This window comes from Dama dama, chromosome 25, assembly GCF_033118175.1.
Source record: "Dama dama isolate Ldn47 chromosome 25, ASM3311817v1, whole genome shotgun sequence".
NCBI lineage: Eukaryota > Metazoa > Chordata > Mammalia > Artiodactyla > Cervidae > Dama > Dama dama.
Window position 1 is genome coordinate 17348670 of NC_083705.1, and position 14805 is coordinate 17363474.

A 14805-nucleotide genomic window follows, 5' to 3' on the forward strand; every position below is an offset into this window, starting at 1 on the left:
ATATGTGTATATATATGTATTTAAAACATATACTTCATTTATTTCTCTTAAATTTTTAAAATTTGTGCTTAGTCTACATATAAAGATAGAGAAATGGGAATTTTTTTTCCTGTTATTTACAAACCAGTATTAACTGTTTGTCTCTTTTGAATCACTGCCTCCTTCCAGCAGTCTGGGTCACTGTCTCTTGGGGTTACTTCTAGCCCCTGGAACCGCCTCCTTGTGAAGCTGGGATTGTACTGCCAGCTGAGAGTGAACAAGGAGAACAGAACTCCATCCTGGAACTCAGCAGCTTCTCCGTTCTCCTTAGAACTGGCAAGGCCTGCAGTCATTTTCAGGGCTCTTGTCAACAGACCTAACCTCCTGAAAAACTGGAGTCTGATTTCCCTTGAAGTAGAAGTTAAAGCATTGATAATGACCCCAAAACCTGAGGCAAAACCTTAGCAGCCAGTGTAGGCAGCAAAGATATTTCTTTCGTCTAAGGAAACAAGGTGGTTCCCTACCTCTCACCTTCAGGTAAAGTCAGGCCACAAACCAGGCTGACGGTGGGATTTGATGTGGTGACCGCACAAATGCCCTCAGCCTCCAGGCTCTGCACAGGGATGGTATGATTTGCGGTTGGTGTAAGCCTGTCCTTTTTATATCTCTTCCCATGCTCTGTAGTTTTTGACTGATTGTGGCAAAGGAAATTGTTAAATATATGTATTTGTATCTTTATTTTGCTTATATCATTCTCCTCACTTCTCCAGTCCCACACAGGAGGGTCTTTCCCACTTATTGTAGGCTGGAGACCCAGCAGAGCTAATATTGTGGTTTGAAGGCTTGAGAGCTGTAAAGTGGATGGAGGAGATTTCAGTCTGGGTCTAAAATCCTGAGAACCAGGGATGTTCCAGTCAGAAGATTGATGCCCCAGCTCAGCAGTAAGGCAGAGAGTGAATTCCTCTTCCTCTTCCTGTTGGTCTATTTATGTTCTCAATGGACTGGATGATGTCATCCACAGTGGGCAGGGCCTTCTGCTTTACTCAGCCTACCAATTAAGTCACTAATCTCTTCTGAAAATCTCCTCACCAACACACCCAGAAATAATGTCTAACCAGCTACCCGAGTACCCTGTGACCCAGTCAAGTTGACATCTAAGAGTACTCATCACACCATCTCCATAGGGGACATTTTCATTTGATTTAAAAGAAAACATTCTATGTGCAAACCAAATTCTTTTAAAAATTAAGCACAAAATATAAAATATCAGCCACACGATTTATTTACAATTTGGGATAATTCACACACCTTGTGAATGGCTCTCTCGGTATATTCCTGCTAGGCAACTCTAGTAGCCTTTTTTAGATTTCTTTGCTTAATTGATTCATACCATGTATGTCCTTTGCCTTAGTAGCAAGGTTAGAGTCTTAAAGGAAAAGTAGTTTTCCTCTGTTGGTGCAGAGAGGAATTGGGGGAAGAAGTTTGCTGCAAGGAGGGTCCCCATGACCCTTCCGTGACTAGTGGTGTTCCAGCAGCAGGTACAGAGCTAAGGGACTTTGACCATAACAATCCTTAAATCCCTTGAAGGATTCATCCCACTGACCTGGCACAGAATGCAGGCTCAGTTTGTTTCCTGGCTGAACGAAGGAGAGACTGCTCTGGCATGCTTGGACTTGACCTGAACACCCCTTCTTGGACTCACTCTAACCCTTTCCCAGTCTTAAGGCTCAATACCTTATTTACTCAGGAGGAAAAAAAAGAAAAGTGAACATAATAAATTTAATGAGTTAATGACCAAAGTTCTGATGCTATGCCATAGCTAAATACCTTGGTGACAATTTATAAAGCTTGAATCCTAGTGACCAGCCCTTTTCCGGTTGTGAGCAGCATTAGCTTGAACCACATACTAAGGATTAATGGTTCTTTACAATTACAGGACCCCGAACTGGGAAATATTTGCTTCTAAAGATGGTGAAGGAGAGTCAATAGGTTGTATTATGGTATAGATTTTCCTTTGTTGTGTCTCTTTTTTTAAAGTTAAAAAGAACGGTTTTAGGCTTAAATGTATTCACCAGCCATTTAGTACTCGTAGACACTGCATATTTAATGTTCCACTTTACCGCTTGATGAAAGAAATAAATGCATAACAAAATGCTTTGAAAAATGCTTAATTTTTCAACTGTTGATTTAATGTGTAACGGTTCAATAAGGTGGTGAATCGCCTTGGTCTATAACTACTGAAAAATAGAACAATTACCCACACTGGTAAGCTGTATCTGTGAATATTAAGTTTGTCAATGTAATTTATGACTCGGCAGGTAATATACTGGTAATTTGCATACTAATTGCCATGGTGGAAGCCAAACGACTTTAATTCAGTAAATTAGTCTGCCTAAGCAGAAGCCAGAGATTGCCTAGCATTGTAGAGAGATGAAGCTTATTTAGGAGTGAGAAAATGGAGCTCTGGCCAGGAGGTCTTTCAGAACTGTAGAGGCCCCCTGCTGGCTGGCAGGCCACATGGCTACAGAGCCAACCCCACCTTGTTGAGAGCCTACAGTCTGCTTCTCAGAGCCAAAGCCCATTGGACTTTCCAAGCGATTCAGATTCAGAAAACAAAGGCTGAGGTCAAGGCAGTCCACTTTGAGTTAAAACAATGCGTGTTTGTGTGTCCGTAACAGAAACAAATGGAAAATTGAAGGCAGAAAAATAATCCATTCTGGCTTCCTAAAAGAGGTTATTTTAATGAGGCACATGTTTTTAAATTCTTTTAAAAACAGGTTTGATTTTCTTTTTTTAAAATAGAAGTGTGTCTGAAGAGTTGTAGGAGAATCAAATGATATTTAAATACTGTGGGAGCAAGATGCCTACAAAAAGACATTCAGCCTCCTCAATAATCATGGAAGAAAAGCAAATCAAAATACTGAGGTGTAATTTTCTAGCAAAAACGAAAAAGATTAAAAACTTTTATTGTTGTCAAGGGCATGAGAAAATGAGCATATAAATTGGCATAACCTTTTAGGTGAGCAGTGTGGTAGTAGCTGCAAAATTTTAAAATGCACATATACTCTGACTCATCAATCCCACTTCAAGAAGTGAATCTTATAAAAATATAAATGTATAATGTGAATCATCTGAAATTACTGTGATCAACAATTTTGATATACAAAAACAGCAATTTAAATGAGTCAGTCTAATACAAGGATGTTCACTGTAGCATCTTGTAATGTTTGCAGTTTGGAAAAAGCCTAAATGCTTAGCAATAGGATACATACCTTATGAAGCTTTTAAAAAGCATGAGGTAGAGCTAATCTGAAACACCGAGATGGAAAACAGACCATGGAATATTAGTAAACAGACCACGCTGTGTGACATTATGGATAATCCCATTTTCTGCTCTTAAAAAGTATTTGTGTATATATATTTACAAATTTTGATTTGTGTATAATGTAGTATAGAAAAATACTGGATAGTTCAGTTCAGTCGCTCAGTTGTGTCTGATTCTTTGTGACCCCATGGACTGAAGCATGCCAGGCTTCCCTGTCCTTCACCAACTCCCAGAGCTTACTCAAACTCATATCCGTTGAGTTGGCGATGTCATCCAACTATCTTATCCTCTGTCGTCCCCTTCTCCTCCAGCCTTCAATCTTTCCCAGCCTCGGGGTCTTTTCTAATGAGTCAGTTCTTCGCATCAGGTGGCCAAAGTATTGGAGTTTCAGCTTCAGCATCAGTCCTTTCAATGAATATTCAGGACTGATTTCCTTTAGGATGGACTAGTTTGATCTCCTTGCATCTAAGGGACTCTCAAGAGTCTTCTCCAACACCACATTTCAAAAGCATCAATTCTTTGGCGCTCAGCCTTCTTTATGGTCCAACTCTCACATCCATTCATGACTACTGGAAAAGCCATAGCTTTGACTTGACTAAATTGGACAGTTAAGTCCTAACATTTAACCATGACTACTTTTAGAGAGTGGCAATTAGGATGGAGTGTGGGAAGAAGCATCTTCTTTCAACTTTTTGTACTCTTTGAATTCAGCACAATAATCATGCCCTTTCTATGGTTAAAAAATCCCCCACAAAACAAAAGATAAGGAAAATAAGACATGAAAACCATGGGGGATTTACCCAGTTAATGAGAACACTTTGTGAACTAAGTTAATATTCAGCTATATAATATTTGCTCTGTTTTGCATGTTGAGATTTTTACACATTAAATGTTTTAAAAAGTGGGGTGCACCGATATGCTGTGCATGTGTATGTGCATTTTATGAGCTGAGGTGAGACAGGATAAATATATTGAAAGTGATGATATGTGAACTAAATAAGCGCATAAGCTTCAAGAGTACCCAATGCCAAATCAACTATTTGCTATAATTATGGTGACCCTCAGTTTTAGAAAACAGAACTCATGAGGACTTGCAAAGACATATGAGGGCAAGAAGTCAAGGATGAATCACTGAGCTAGATCAGTAATTGAAGACACTATTTTATCCTCCACCTTTATCACTGTTAGAACTACAGGAAACTTCCTGAATCTAGTGTTGATGAAGTTTGACAAATGTATTCAGAGATATGCTGGTTAACTGGCTCTCTAGAAAAAAAGTCAAAGCCCGATTTGTAAGATTTGTTGGTCTTCCTGGTTTACATAATTCCATCATGACTGATTTCAAGCTAGCAGTGGTTTAACAACCAGCTCTTAAAATCATCCTGATTATTTAAGACTTGTCTCTCAGGAGTGTGAGAATCAGACTTGTGTGTGTGTTAGTAGCTCAGTCGTGTCTGACTCTTTGAAACCCCATGTACTGCCAGGGTCCTCTGCCCATGGAATTCTCCAGGTAAGAATACTGGAGTGGGTTGCTGTTTCCTTCTTGAGGGAATATTCCTGACTCAGGGATCGACCTGGGTCTCCAACATTGCAGGCAAATTCTTTACCATCTGAGCTACCAGGGAAACCCACCAGGGACTTAGCCCACTGCTGAATGTATTCAACAGTGTAACCACCATCCAAATCAAAATGCAGAACTTTTCTTTAATCCAGAAGATTCCCTCTAGTCCCTTCCAGTTAATCTATTATTCTCCTTTCCCTAGAAAAACCATAATTCTGGCTTTTATTGCCAAAAATTAGTTTTTAACTTCATGTAAATGAAGCTATAGAGAATATTCTTTTGTTTCTTTGGGGCTTCTTTTGCTCAACTTAATATTTTTGAACTTTATCCATGTTGTTGCAAAAGACACTATTTAAAAATCATTGTTTTCTTATAAATCTATGCTCTATGACCTTGTACAGATCTTTGATCTATTACTGGAATAGAACGGTTTTCCTTCTTTAAAACTCCTCTTTCTTATTTTCTTCCCCTAGTTGCTCAATGTAAAGAAGGACGCACTGCACATAGGAGGTAAGAGAAGAAGATTCTATGATTCTTAAATATTTCTAAATTTCAGATCTTACATTTTCCAAAATGAGAATTGGGTGGGGAAAAAAATCATGGAATATCATTGTACAGCATTCCCCCATTTGATTTCTCTCTTCTTGACGTGTGTGTGCGTGTGTGTGTGTATGTGTTGTGAATCTCAGAATATGTCCACAACAAAGCCTGGCCGTAAGGTCGTATGTGCCAGCCGGACTCAAACCTCAAAGCAGCCTGACTTTGATCCACCAGCTGGGAGTGTTTTCCACGGCAACACCCTAGTCTCACCATAAAGACGTTAGATGCCAGAGGGTAGGGATGAAGGCCTGTACTATCCAAGCAGAGGCCCCAGGGCTGAATGCAGGCACTCCCCAGATAAACTGAGGAGTTTGGTGGCCGTGATGCTGCACGTTGTCACTGAGAACTTCTAGGACACTTTATACCATTCATATGGTGTTTTTAGGTCATTTCCTTGGGGCTTTCCAAAACAGTCATTTCCAACTATCTTAGAACTGGTCCTGTTTTTACCAATAAAAAGGGAAACAATGGGACCTCGAACCAGTGGGCATTTCAAGTCATCTGTTCCTAGTGGGAACCCACCTCCCTAAATTTTGATCAACATTTATTTAAATGTATTACTTGGAGTTAGTTAAAGTTGGGAATAGATTTCAGGGAAGAATGTTGTTGCTGTTCAGTCGCTAACTCATGTCTGATTTTGTGATTCAATGGACTGCAGCACGCCAGGCTACCCTGGCCTTCACTATCTCCTGGAGTTTCCTGAGAATCATAGCCATTGAGTTGGTGATGCCATCCAACCATCTCATCCTCTGTCATCCCCTTCTCCTCCTGCCTTCAATCTTTCCCAGCATCAGGGTCTTTTCTAATCAATCAATTCTTTGCATCAGGTGGCCAAAGTATTGGAGTTTCAGCTTCAACATCAGTCCTCCCAGTGAATATTCAGGACTGATTTCCTTTAGGATTAACTGGTTTGATCTCCTTGTAGTCCAAGGGACTCTCAAGAGTCTTCTCCAACACCACAGTTCAAAAGCATCAATTCTTCAGTGCTCAGCCTTCTTTATGGTCCAACTGTCACATCCATACTTGACTACTGGAAAAACCATAGCTTTGACTAGACAGACTTTGTCAGCAAAGTAATGTCTCTGCTTTTTAATATGCTGTCTAGGTTTGTCATAGCTTTACTTCCAAAGAGCACGTGTCTTTTAATTTCGTGGCTGCAGCCACCATCTGCAGTGATTTTAAGGCCCAAGAAAATAAAGTCTGTCACTGTTTCCATTGTTTCCCCATCTGTTTGCCATGAAGTGATGTCATGATCTTAGTTTTTTGAATGTTGAGTTTTAAGCCAACTTTTTCACTCTCCTCTTTCTCCTCCATCAAGAGGCTCTTTAGTTCCTCTTCACTTTCTGCCATGAAGGTGGTATCATCTGCATATTAGAGTTTTATTGATATTTCTCCCTGCAGTCTCAATTCTAGCTTGCACTTCATCCAACCTGGCATTTCTCATGATGTACTCTGCATATAAGTTAAATAATCAGGGTGACAATATGCAGCCTTGACATACTCCTTTCCCAATTTGGAACCAGCCCTTTGTTCTATGTCTAGTTCTAATTGTTGCTTTTTGACCTGCATACAAATTTCTCAGGAGGCAGGTAAGGTGGTCTGGTATTCCTATCTCTCAAGGAATTTTCCACAGTTTGTTGTGATCCACACAGTCAAAGGTTTTAGTGTAGTCAATGAAGCAGAAGTAGATGATTGACTCGTTTGATCTTACTGTCAGGGAAGAATTTCTGAGTGCTTATATTGATTGGGTTTTTAATATCAATAGAGCTAAACATTTAGGTTAAAATAAAATGCTATAGACACAGCACATAGCCCTCTCCTTTCAACCAGGACTAGCTGGATCCTTATGATCCCTGGATCTTGATCACTGGTCAAATGGCTGTCCCAGGTGCCCATAGGAGGCAGGTTTGAGTTTCTGTAGCTTCCCGCTTTCCAGGTGTGGCTTCTTTCTGCTCTGGCCTGGCTCCACTCAGATGTCTGGCTGTCCTTTCTCTCCTGTTCTGTGGGTGTTCTAGTCTGAGACAAGGTAGTTTAAATTGCTGAGCTCACAGAGACCTGGTGGGAAGAACAAACATCACCATTGTGTCTGCACTCCCGTGGGCTGCCCCCTGCCAGTGACCACCTGTGGCGGGGGTGCTAAAGCAGTCCAGGGAAATATGGGACTACTTTGCCAGCTGCCTGTGGGGCCAAGAACCTCCTGAAGGTTTTGCTGAAACTTCCTTGAATTGCATGGCAGTCTAGGATGCTTTCTCCCAATCTGCTCCTTCTGTCCGTTATTTAGGGTCAGAGTTGCATTTTGATGGTACTCTTCTAGCTTTCTCTGGTTCTCGTTATATTTTTTTCATTCAGGCACCTCCACTAATAAAATCCTTATGGGTTTAATCCTTGCTTGACATTCGCTTCTCAGAATATCCAGTCTAATACAAGCTATTCAGGAACCTCCTACATGGCTGTAGGGAAGGATAGAGAAAGTGGGAGTCAAGTATCAGGTAGATGGTGACTTCCTGACCTGTAAGTTGTAGGTTCTACCCCAACACTGGCATCTGGAATCCACTTTTCTAAGTCCCCAGAAGTGCTCAGTCTGAGGAAGGCTCCTCAGCAGCAGCAGACCTTGCTGCAGAGAGGGGACTGCAGAGGAGCAGCCGGCAGCATTGTCTGGCACGACATCCTTCCCCAGAATGTGCTCTCATCTTGTTCTTGTCCATGACATCTCTGTGGTACACAGTATACCTCCAGATGTTAAAGGGAACCTGGGCTTGAAAACCATAATGGAGGTGGGAATGAAGGAAGAGCAGACCACCCCTTAAGATCTCATCAAAAAGAAAATAGAAGCCAGTGGCTAGGCTAGGGATGAGGCCTGCAATGTCCAAGCAGATGCCCTGGAGGCTGAATGCAGGAGCTCCCCAGATAAACAGAGGGTGTGAGAATCTGGACCAACATCCTCAGTTGCTTTAGAATCAGTCATAAGGCAAAGGAATGCTGAGCAGACACTGCTTCTTCCAAACGAACTTCACAGAGCCTTCCAGCCAGTCCAGATTTCAGCAATAGACATTAAATGATGCAGAGGCCAAAGAATGAGAGATAATAGACTGAGGATCTCTGCCTTTCCACTATGTTTCTAGCTTCTACATCTAGTCAACTACTGTAAATCTCATAGGAAAGTAGTGGGACAAAGATTCTAAAGCAAAGATCTTCTACCCTCAAAGGGCCACTGATTCATTATATCCTAAGAATGTGGCCAGAATCAAAGTAAAGAAGCCTGCTTTTTTTTTTTTTTTTTTCTGGAGATCCAGCTCCACCAAGTGTTGGTCATTCTGGGTCTCTGGGATTCTTGGGGTTGGTTTGTTCCAGTTTGGCAGGGACATCTGTCTGTTGTACAGTGTCCCAGAGCCCAGGTCAGTTCAAGGCCGAGAAAATCAGGAGAGAGCCGCAGCTGGGTTCAGTTTTTGAGCCCAACCCAATTCAGATTACACTCTGGGGACTGGGTCGAGCCGTATTAACATCTGCACATTTGAGCAGGATTTGGGATGAGAAAGGGGTGGATGATGTTTTCCAGGGCTTATGCTTGGGCCACAGCACAGTCAGGCTTTGCTGAACCACCTGACCCTCTCAGTTTTGAAGTCTCTCTGGTTGTATAAAGAAGAGACCCTGTACCCCAGGGTACCAGACTATTACCTTCTTCTCTGGTTAAGGTTTCACCAGGGCTGAATCTGCACACATGTGGACCACCACAGAAGTGTGTCTGGTGAAATTGTTGGTTTTACTTAATTTTACAAAACAGATTGGCATATTTTCATCAAAATGATAAATTGGAAAGATAAAACAGAAATTTCCAAACTTGGGGGGCAGAGAAGGGATATAGGGGAGACATAGCACCTTGATATGTGCTTGGTAAACCATCAGACTTTGAGAGCAATATTGAACTGTTCCCTGTCCCAATTTACAAGGCAACCCTAAGCATTAAGAGACACTTGGCTAATAGGAACTGGACACGCTGAATTAGCTTCCAGATGCACGATCTAAAATATAGGCATACAATTTGAATACCAATTGTCCCCTTGTCAAATCTAGTAAATAACAAGAGTTCTTGGGGAAAATGGTCTCATTTCAATTCATGCTGCTCTTGAAATCTTTGCAGCCAGCAGAAATTTGACACATCTATATCTTTCCTCTTCTCTGAGAAAAGAAGTCTTTCCTAAAGTTCAGCTCCCTGGCAGAGTCCTCTGAGGCTCTTCTATTATGGGCTGTAGGACATGAATTAATTCTTTTATTTCTATTCTGGACACAATTGCATGCATTTGGATTCCACAGGTGCATGCTTTATATTTTTTAAAAAAAGACAAGGGAAATGGAGTGAGACCTTGGAACAATTTGTTCCGTAGAGGAGAGTGAATCATCGCCCATAATGAGCAATGTCAGCCAGAGCCGCAGAAAACACCAAACAGTCCCCTTCATCAATTATTCAAGAGCCCTCTGCCGACCAAGGACGTTCATTAGTATATGGAGGGCCGATCGGTTCTTTCCCCTGTTACTTGTGTCCATCCAAAGGATCTGGGCTTGCCGGCCATTCTGACTCAACAATGGAGTGCATTTCTAATAAAGATAAGGGGTTTGGTTAGAGAGAATTTTCACCAGAATATTTCTCCCCTTGTCTGAGGACCCAGTGGCATGTGGCATGAAGCCCTTTTTCGAAGGCCAGGAAGCAGTGCAGGGATGTGCTCTGTAAGCCTGGGTTCCAGGAACAGTTCTTGTTCAGTCAACAAGTCTGCGTGCTAAGCCCTTGCTGGCACGCAGCTGGGAGCTCGCTAGATATGCAAATTCTCACCTCCACGCAAGAACCTACTGACCCAATTCTGCACCCTAATGAAAGTTTGAGAAGCACTGTAGGAAGTGAGAGGATAGTGAATGCTGGGGATACAGGGTGTCTGGGTGCTGCCTTCTCAGAGCTGTGGTTTGGAGGTGGAATGAAGATGATGCATTACAGAGAACTCCTTCCATGAGGGGAGTGTTGTGGGAGAGGTCTGTGCAAAACCTGGGTAACAGGAGAGGCAGTGGTTCATTCCCCCGGGAGCTTGTCAGGTGGAGAAGTGGTGGTATATCTCCCACTGCCTTAGTTAGCCCATCATTATCTCTTACTTAGGACTTCCCTGGTGGCTCAGATGGTAAAGCATCTGCCTACAATGTGGGAGACCTGGGTTGGATCCTTGGGTCAGGAAGATTCTCTGGAGAAGGAAATGGCAACCCACTCCAGTACTCTTGCCTGGGAAATCCCATGGATGGAGGAGCCTGGTAGGCTACAGTCCATGGGGTCGCGAAGAGTCGGACATGACTGAGCGACTTCACTAACGTAACCTAACATCTCTCACTTGAACTGTGGTATGAATCTTCTTGCCTCCTTTCTTTGGGGCCCTTCAAACCCACTTCTAAAGTGATCCCCAAGTTAGCTAGCTAAACACCAACTACACGTCCTCTGCCTAAAGCTAAGTGCACACTCTTCAGTTAGCACGCAAGGCCTTTATCCCACACCCATGGACCAGGGCCAATTTCTGTTATTCTCCAGACTGTCTCTTTCCACGCAGCTCTCCAGAACTGCTCTCACATGTCTTTCTGTTTTTGCCACTCTGCCTTTTCAATGGCTTTCCTTCTGCCTGGACTGTTTTCCCTCCATGCTTACTCCGTAGACTTCTCTTCATCCTTCAAAGCTTTTATCACATCCTCTGTGACGCTTTTAATGTACTACTCCTAGAGAGAGTTAATAATTTCCCATTTTGCTCTACTTCTGCACTTTGCAAATCTATTATTTTCTTTATCAGCTTCTATTGTTATAATCTGCTTAATGAGAGTTTCACCTACAATGGGAGCTGTGAGTTTGATCTTTGAAAGCAGGAAATGTGTTAATTTAAATACCAGAACGGACACTTTTTTTTTTGGATTAACTATGATTTTAAAAAAATCTTGAAAGCATGAAGATGCTGGACATGTTGAGAGATCTCAGTTCTTTTGGTCTGGCTTGAGCACTAACTGAACGACTGAGTGTAGATATTAACTGGAAAGGGAGGAGGAGCCTAAGTCAGGAAGGGTTTGAACCCTGAGAAATGCTTGGTGTTATTTACAACTGGAGAACCATGTGACTAGTCTTTGAGTAGTTGTCTGGGGACTGATAAGATATAGATATCAGCACTGAGAAAGCCTGAAACCTGAGAAGCTGCTTTCATAAGAGCCTGGGAGAAGAATGACAAAACAAGGACTAAAAGAAGGATAAAGACTTAGGGCATAGCTCTCAGAAAAGTACCTTAAATGTGGGTGCTAACTGTGATCTTACTGTTTGGGGTGTTAATCCTGAGTGTTATTGGAAAGTTATTCATGTGTTATTGGAGAGTTGACATTTATGGAGCAGAACTTTGAGAAGTTGGGTCAGTGAGGATGAAGCGAGGGGGCAGGTGTTAGTAAGAGAAACAAGGTGGGGATTCTGATTAATTTAGTTTTATGGTGAGCTCAGCTTACCTGAAAACTCATCCTTTTTGTTTTCATCAATATTGAAAAGTTTTTTCCTACAATGACTAGTTTCCTGTCCTAAGTTATAAAGAAGAAAGAGCATCTTGCAGTGGCCTTTGAGAGGGTCTTTGGTAAAAGGAGCACCAAGTGTACACAGGTGATTTGATTGTAGTTCTGGTTCTCTCAGGACTTTATGCAAGTCACTTAATCTTCCTGGGTTGCAGAATCCTCCATTTCAAATTGAAGCGTTTGCTTCATACATGACTGGTGAGAATGTAAAATGGTGAGCTGAGGTGGAAAATAGTCCAATAGTTCCTTAAAAAGTTAAACCAAATTACCGTATTCCCTAGCAATTCCATAATTAAGAGAACTGAAAACATGTTCAAACAAAAACTTGTACATGAATATCTTTAGCAACGTTCTTCACAATAGGCAAAAAAGTTGAAACTCAATGTACATCAACTGATGAGTGAATAAAAATGAATTTTAAAATGTGGTTTATCCACCCCACAGATATATTCAGCCATCAGAAGGAATAAAGTTGTAAAAAGGTCACAGGACTTGGGTGAACCTTGAAAACATGCTAGTGAAAAGCACCAGAGACAAAAGTCATGTGTTGTAGTATTTCATTTTTCATTTACATGAGATGTCTAGAGCTGGCAAATCAATGAAGAGACAAGGTAGATGAGTGTTTGACAGGGGCTGGGGGAAGGAGAAATGTGGAGTAACTACTTAATTGGTACAGGATTTCTTTGAGTTGAGTTGAGTGCGTGCCCAGTCGTGTTGGACTCTTTGCAACCCCACGGACTGTAGCCCACCAGGCTCCTCTGTCCATGGGGTTTTCCAGGTAAGAATACTGGAGTGGGTTGCCATTTTTTTCTCCAGGGGACCTCCCCAATTCAGGGATAGAACCCGTGTCTCCTGCGTCTTCTGCTTTGCATGTGGATTCTTTTGGGAGGATGATAAAAATGTTTTGAAACTATATAGTAGTGACAGTTGCATAACATTGTGAATATATTAAAAGAAACCCCACTGAATTGTACACTTTGAAATGATGAATTTTATATTCTGTTTTAGCTCAAATTGAAAAATGAGAAAGTTAAGCTCAAATGTTTCTTAAATTCTAAGACTTCATAATTTACTGAAACCTCTCTAGCACGCAATAGGTGTTCAAGAAATACTTAATGGATTAAGTTGAAAGAAGCACTGGCGTGTGATTCTTTGGATGAGAGACAGTGCTCTCCCATGTAGTTATCTGTGCACGCATGTTAAGTTGCTTAAGTCGTGTGCTTTGCAACCCTGTGGACCCATAGTTTGTCAAGCATGAATAGTGGAATGGGTTTCCATGCCTTCATCCAGGGATCTTCCTGACCCAGGGATCAAACCCACATCTCTTACATCTCCTGCACCACTGGGAAGCCCAGAGGTATCTGTATCAGATGACGTCTTCAGTGTCTCAATACAATATAATCTATGGGGCAAAATCACCTTTAAATGACTGTACTTCATCTGCGGTGTCCTGTTAAAGGTTTAACAACCAGCTCTCTGGGGAAAAAGGAACCATTCAATATGTATGTGTGTAAGTTTATTATAAATGTTACTGATGTAAAGATGTGCCGCACACAATTTACAAATAATAATAAAATATATATTACTCCTTACTATAAATTCCATATAACCAACCAATTGATTCTCATGAAATGCTTTAGTCGATTTTTGCTGAGCTCTTCTATCTGCAGCCAAGCGATGGTTGCAACTGAACCATGATTTAACAAATGGAGCTGCATCCAGTCTTCTCTTTCCCCGATCAATTTATCATCATTTCTCTGATATGTAATCTATTGTTAAATGATTTCTTTCCCATGTACAGATTACATCCATTAAACTGAAACCTCTTTCAGCTTTGGTACTGTGCATGTCAGAACCGCACTTATTCATCAGTGATGTTGGCAATTTCTTTGCTGAATCAGATTATAGTTTTTGCATATTTGAATAATATTTCCTCATTTTATGTGTGTGTGTTATTCACAGAGCGACAGCTTTTAAGTTTAATCTAAATTAACATTTGATCTTTTTTGTAAGTCTACACAAATGATAAAATGATAAGTCAAACCTTGGACTATAACATTTTCTGATTCCTGTAGTGTAAGTACTCCCGACTGATTTTAAGCTGCCAATGGGACGTCACAAACAGGAAGCTGGGGAGAGAGGCACAATGTCTCACCACTATACAGCGTTTCCACCGTACTGACACAATGGACGTAAATCATCCCTGGGCCAGATAATGGTAAAATAATTACACAGTAATGAGTCTTGAGTATTTATTACCTCTGTTTTTAATAAAACATATTTAATTATAAGCACATATGATTTTATTTTTAATAGTGGCTGTTTTATCAACCAGCTCTTAAAATTCTAGCAAATTTAACACTGGTTCTCACAAGCCAGTGCAAGCTGGCCTCAGCACTCTGGTGGTTTTTCTGATATTTAGTTGCTTATTATACTTTTTTTAGTTCACGACCCTACCAGAAACTGTATAAAGTCCCTGTCCTAGACATATATAAACACTCTTCTTACTGCGGATTCTTTGGTATTTCTTAAACTTTGTGCTATGGAATATTTTCCCCTTGAGATTGTAAAAGGTACTCCACTGTGAGAAAAATGAGAAAGGGTGGCATTCCAGACTGAAGGAAGTTTTGAGAGATGTTTTAAGGCTTCTCAGAGTCTGTAATATGCCAGCACACATTTTGAATCTATCAGAAGAGTATACAGTATTCAGTTATTATATTTATTTAGCAGGACATGGTTTAGAAAATGCAGCCAAACCATGGATGGACTTGTGGTA